The sequence below is a fragment of the Centruroides sculpturatus genome, unplaced genomic scaffold, assembly GCF_000671375.1.
Source record: "Centruroides sculpturatus isolate CEXI.00-Female unplaced genomic scaffold, Cexi_2.0 scaffold347, whole genome shotgun sequence".
NCBI classification, from domain to species: domain Eukaryota; kingdom Metazoa; phylum Arthropoda; class Arachnida; order Scorpiones; family Buthidae; genus Centruroides; species Centruroides sculpturatus.
Window position 1 is genome coordinate 584,033 of NW_019384871.1, and position 6,713 is coordinate 590,745.

General features: G+C 31.6%; 2 protein-coding genes across 3 annotated transcripts in view; one reads left to right on the forward strand and one right to left on the reverse strand.

The window, feature by feature from the left end:
• The window catches only part of LOC111630892 (telomerase protein component 1-like), a 143,799-nt gene that overhangs the window by 65,456 nt on the left and 71,630 nt on the right, over window positions 1-6,713 (reverse strand). The gene's annotated exons all lie outside the window — the stretch shown is intronic.
• The window catches only part of LOC111630897 (chaoptin-like), a 51,016-nt gene that overhangs the window by 12,619 nt on the left and 31,684 nt on the right, over window positions 1-6,713 (forward strand). Inside the window, exon 1 of one of the 2 annotated variants that reach the window (XM_023375056.1) lies at window positions 2,933-3,037. The exons of the other annotated variant lie outside the window; for it this stretch is intronic. The gene's annotated coding sequence lies outside the window, so the exon portion shown is untranslated. Of the gene's footprint in view, window positions 1-2,932; window positions 3,038-6,713 lie in introns of those variants that run through there. 2 annotated transcript variants of the gene reach the window in all.

The following is a 6,713-nucleotide window of genomic DNA, read 5'->3' on the forward strand; positions in this document are numbered from 1 at the left end:
TATGGTTAATAAGGATCTATTTTAAGCTTACAAACAAATAAATTTTAGTTTTTAATATAGTACAGAAAAAAAGTAATCTAAATTTACGAATGCATGTACTGTAAATACAGTACATACTTGTAAATGTATATATTTTAATATGATTTTATGTGCTTTAAACGCTTTTCTAGTAATATTACGACTTCAATATTTGTGGCGGACAGACGTAAAGTCGAATAAAATGACTTTTTTGACAAACGACGTATAATCGGGAACGACGTAAGTCGAGGTATACCTGTATATATATATATATATATATACAGTATTCATTTTGAACTCTTTTCTATACAGAAGTAGGGAAAAGTTAGAATAACTTTTTATCATGCTAGAAATAATTTTTTCTCTAATTAAAAAAAAACACCGTAAATATCTTGTTTTCTGCATCACTATTTTTTCTGTAAGTATATTTACACGCAGTAATTAATTAACGGTCACAATTCCAAAGAAGATTCATTTTGATGACAATATTTTGAAATTGATAAACGAAGATTGAAACAGCAAACATTTCATACAGTGGAGCCCACAGACTACAAAAAACGGGGAACACAAGCTATAAAAAAAAAAAGGCATTGTGCATTAAGGAAGAAGCTTCAAACTATGATTCAACGTCGGATCAGCGCTCCCACAATGTAACCGGCTGGTTGCCCTTCGAGTCTAACTTGACCTAGAAAACAAGGAATGTAGTTTTGGTCGACATAGAATGAAGTTACATAGGACAATGGACAAATATAGTTCAGTAGTTCCTTTTATATTTGCGTAATAGTCTAGAAATCATGCATTTTCTGTTGTTTGTTGATAATGGAATTAGGGTCCCCTTGGAGATTAGGAAAAGGGTAACTCACACGGAAAAGGAGGGACATGTCCCCAAAGTGTCCCAACATACACGCGCCCGATTTTAATTTTGCCGTTTTATTATTTTATGTTATTTCTTGTTTTTATTGTATTGGTGGATGGGAAGTGGTTGTTTCACAAATTGTCGTGAAATAAAAAATGTGATCATCAGAATTGATAAATTTCACTGAAGACATTGTTTATTGAACTGCAATTTGAAAAATTGTAGACCTAGAAATTACCACTGACTGTCTGTCTTTCCTTAATCTTGAGAATGAAGTTAAATTGATGAAAGACAAGACAAGATATGGAAACCTTAAGGGCAGGAGGCCCTCGATTAACTATATGATAACTTCCTACGCAAACCGGAAGTCGCGTTATTTAAATTCAAAAATTCTCCCCTGAAACGTGTTAGATAGATGACCTGCACGAATCTATTGTTAAAGGCAGAGTGTGGTGTGCAGTACAAGGGCAAGCCACTACTAATTCGAGGTGGAGAACATATAAATTTAAAAAATGATTAAAAATTGCAACCTGGCAAGTGACGATATAAAACAATAACAAGCAACTATTTATTGTGACATCATTATATTAAAGCTAAACAATTGCCATATTATATCCAAATATTAATGCTACCATTAATAATTAAATGTTAAGTAATTCGGTTTAGAGATGGGCATTAAGTGCCATCTCTTCATAAATTTAATAATCATAATTAATATTTTAATAATTAATTTAGGAGGTTCTGGAGTAAAGAATCTGGGTTAAAATGTACCTAGGTAACCCCAATGGCAGCGCTTCTGACTGTTCGTGCTCCCGACGGACTCCTCCTGCAGGGGAGCCGCCAGCAGACCACTGAATGTTTAATGTCACTAGTTATTGATTCACGGTAGTTCTTGAACAAAATAAAAAGGAAACGGCTACTAAAAATATAGTTAATCTGACCTAACAGAAGTGCCACTATTGGGGTTACCTAGGTACACTATAACCAGAATCTGCCCAAAGTTGGGTGGTTGCATTGCTAGTTATGCTACCCTGATCTCTGTCCGATCTTTGCTTCCAGAACTATTAATTTAGATGTAACCATATTGATTATTCATCACATATTCAAGAAAGTGAAAGTTATTAACATAATGACTGATTTTCAAGAGATCAAAATGCAGTTGTTTTGCTTTTTCACAAATGGTGGCCTCAGAAACACTATCACTAGCTAATCGTTTTTCATCCAAACAACAATTTCTCAACCTCTCAATTGTGATCTTTGTTTTGTAACTATTTTCACCTCTCTAGCAACATCAGCTTTTTTTGGACTATTTTTTTTTTTAATAGAGATTGTAGATTTTGCCATAAGAAAGTCAATAGCAAGGTCAGATATGTGAGCACCACTTTCATATTTTGCTGATTCTTTTTTCATTTCTATTGGCTGTTATAACCAATTTTCTTTCAAGTTGGCTGTTACTTAGGCTCCACAGTAATTTATTTGTATAAGGAATATAAAAAGGGGCCAAAAAAATGCAAAAGAAATGAGAAACTTTACAGTGTAGTCTGGCAGAGTTGTGCATTCAGTGACAGCTACAAGAAGACCAACATATTTTCTTTCTTTCAGCCAGGAATATCCATACACAATACAGAGTGAGAAAATACATCCATTAATTTTAGCAATAACTTCATCTGATGAAAATAGAAAACTCTAGGATTTCATTTTATTATTAAACCAGCAGATGAGCCCAGAGTTACCCAGGCAAAAAACCACAAAGATTAAGATTATTAGATTAATTCGTACTTCTAATCCTTCTATTCTAGTAGCCTGGGACGCCCTCTAGTGGACGTTAAAGCAGCAGCGGTGTCATTCCATGGTATAAATAATAAATTCCTATTACAAATAAAAATAATATACTGAATTTCTCATGGCGTACCCTAAAACGCAGCCAAAAATGCAGAAAACCACATCAAATAATAATATACTGAATTTATTGTTAATTTAAATAATAGCTAGGGGCGCCCCTAGTGGCCACTTTTGGCATACAGTGACAGAAAGAAAAGAAAAACAGAATCCGGTTTTTCAGCTTTATATATATAGATTAGTTATTCATTTTTAAATCACAGAAAATTTGTTTTAGCAGTTTTGTTTGTTTGGCCAAGTATTGAAGAAACAATTTACCACTGAGTGATTATTTTTTCCAAACAAACATTTTGGAAACAAAATGAATACNCCTATGGAGATACACGCAACCCTCTACTTCCCACCCTCTCGACATTTAATCACCAAAATTTAGTAGCATCAATCTCCCTAATAAACAAACCTCCCTGCAAAATTTCAGAAAATTTTGACAAAAAGCACAGGAGTTAAGCTTCAAACAGGGTGAACAAAACGTGCTCACCCACACACACACAATCTAACATCCATACATACAGAAATTACCTTCGAATTTTTTTGTATTTCTCGACGTTTCAAAGTAACCTAAGTCAAAAAATGTAACAATCGGGGGGGGCATATTTTGCCTAATCGCCATACTTTTTCTCTGTTATATATAACAGCCGATAATATAAAAAAAAGAAATATTCCTGTTCTCTACAAAGAAAGAAATTCTTACAAGAAGTATTTTTTGCAATCATGGACAAAGCACGCTAATCATCATTCCCATGAGTTCGACAACGCTATCATTCTATACCGTTTCAAATGGCGTTCCAAATTTTAATCGGCCGGGTATGCTGTTGCAAAAGATTTCCCATATTTTTGACTCAATGTACGCATTTATGCTAAAACAGAATCTTTTCCAAGTTCGACATTTCTTTTATAGGTAACATTTCCGTCTTTTCATTACAGGTTTAAATCTCACTACTTCAAATATGTCCACTAGATAAATGAATCCATCCCAGTTGTAGTGTTTTGGAAAACGCCAGCTACTGCTGAGAAATTTGCTATTCTTCCAATTTGGCAGCCAAATATTTAGATAAAAAGAGATCATACATTTGAAAGGACCAAAAAAAATGTAAAAATTAAAAAAGTAAATTTATCAAAATTAAAACAACTGAAACATATAAATTACTAGAAACTACGATTGCATCAAAAATAAAGTTAAGTTTAAGTTGTAATTTTCATCTATATTTAAAATAAGATTTTTGTACCTAAAAAGTAAAGAATCGTAATTGTTAAAAGAATGTATGATATATATTTAGTAGTAAATTAGTAGTAAAAAAAATATATGTTAGTTTTGCGAAATATAATTAAATTAAATGATGATAGGAACGTATTGATCGTGTAAACCAGGGATCACCAAACTTTTTTCACAGCGGGCCAGATAACAGAGAATGACAAGCGCGGGCCTCATAACCATTTTGTTCAATACAGCATACTGAATACGTAAAAAATAAAGACAACCAACATATTTTACCTATACACAAACACGATGGCTGCAGCAAGCCCTTACTTCTTAGAAACTTCATTGCAGGTACTGTACTTACACAAAAAGTGCTCTGATATACAAAGTCGCAAAAAGCCGAAAATTTCATTTCACTGATTTTCCTAAAAATTATATTACTGTCAGATGAAAAAAATCAGATTGGACCAATTTTGGCATTTTTACTTACACTTATTTTAATTTTTTCTACATAGTAAGTTCATCTACAATCTGATATTTCCATATAAATAAGTATATTTTAGCTCATTTGTGGCAGTGCGGCGGCGGGCCGGATGAACTGACCTCGCGGGCCGTAGTTTGGTGACACCTAATGTAAACCAGTGGTTCTAACTTATTTGAAGTCAAGAAACACTTTAGATAGTGATTGTAAGAAAAATTTGCGGAATAGAACAAAGATCATAAAATAACAACAAAAATATGCACAAACGTGAATACATAAAATACATAATTTTTTAAAGTAATTTTTTTTACTTTTGTATTTGTAAAAACGGAAAAATAAATCTTTTATAAAAATAGAACTTCTTTAAATCAATTATAATGCGATACTTGAGCTTGTCGGCTTTTGCATATTTCGTCAATATCAGGTCTAATATGTAATATGGCTACCCTCATTTCTTCGTTACATTAGTTTTTCTCGTTTTTGAATTTATATATTGCTGAGTGAGCGATTCCACCTTACACAAATGTCATATTAAAAACTGCAAGAAAATTTTTAATTCCCTTGTGGAGAGTTTGAAAAATCCAAAATTTGAAGAATTTTGGATTTTTCTCCATAGTTATTTCAGAAAATTTCATTTTTAATGTGTTGGCAAGGTAACCAATTGTTCTTCTCCTAACGAAAATTCCCAATTTGATATATTAACTGGGTCAAATTGATTTCGTAAGTTTCTATATTTTAAAAAGGAAAGTAACTTGCGATCTTTTCTTCCAATAGTGTTAAATGTTGTTATAACGGAAATATATTGACATTTTTATTATGAAGCAAAGAAACGTGTATTATATAAGCCTGTTTTTTTCTAAAATGCGATTTTTCAGAGATACTTTTCTTGAAATGCTGAGTGTCAGTGGATGTAAAAATATTTTAATTTTTTCCTTGGATACTTGTATTAACGTAATTCAAGTAATTAAAAATATCGGCTGAATATGCCATTTATCACACCGAATATCATTTTTAAGACGACATTTTATAAAATCATTAGTATCTTCATTTTGGAAAAAGGCCAACAATTCATTCTTAAGTTCTAAAAATGAGCATATTACTTTATCCTTGATTAACCATATTATTTTCAGGAAAAGAAAAATTTCGTATTGAGCTTCCATATATATTCAAACTTTTTTTTTTAAAAAAAAAAAAGTGTTTTTAATGTTCTTGGCTTGATGCAATTAAACGTATTTACAACTTGATCCAGTGCAGGTTTTAACGTTGCCGATAAAGTTTTTGAAACTATGAATTCTCTGTGCAAAAACTTTGCTTATATATAAACATCTCAGTTTCTTGTCTTTGCAAAAGTAAGAATAAAATTCAATGCAAACAAAAAGCAACTGCAAAATGTATATTGTTTCTTGTCTACATTGTAAACTAAAATTTTACAATAAAGTTCGCATAATCATAGTTTCAACTAGTATGCCGTTTTCATAATTTTGCAGAACACTTGCAATAAGTTCGCAAAACACCGGTAAAGAACCACTGGTATAAACGAAAAAAACTTCAATGAATTATCATCAAATAAGTAGCTACTTAATGTATTAGAATTCAGGAAAAACAAACATCAATAAATAAATAAAAATCCTAAAAAGCCAAATACACGGAGGAAAAATTAAGACAACCCTATTTAGGTCTAAAATCTTCGTTGACGATTGATTGAGTCTGTCTTTGAGAACTGTCATGTCACCGACGTTTAATTTTTCGTTCGTGTACATCGACCTTAACATTATTTATAACATGGATTAAGAAAGAACAAAAAAAAAATTAAGAGAAAGATTAAATTCTTTCAGTATTGTGGGCACTAAGAGAAATTTTTTCACGGTTATCATATGTAAGGAACTGAGTTCAATTAGAGCACCTAGAAATATCGAGTGGGTTCATCAATCAGTTTGGATTCATATACAGGCATACCTCGACTTACGTCGTTTCGAGTTACGTCGTTCCCGATTATACGTCGCTTGTTAAAAAAGTATATGGAAAAATAAAAATCAAGTTTAAGTCATTTTATTCGACTTTACGTCTGTTCGCCACAAATATTGAAGTCGTAATAGCACTAGAATAACGTTTAAAGCACATAAAATCATATTAAAATATATACAAGTATGTACTGTATTTATAGTACATGCATTCGTAAATTTAGATTACTTTTTTTGTACTATATTAAAAACGAAAATTTATTTGTTTGTAAGCTTAAAATAGATTTTTATTAACCATAT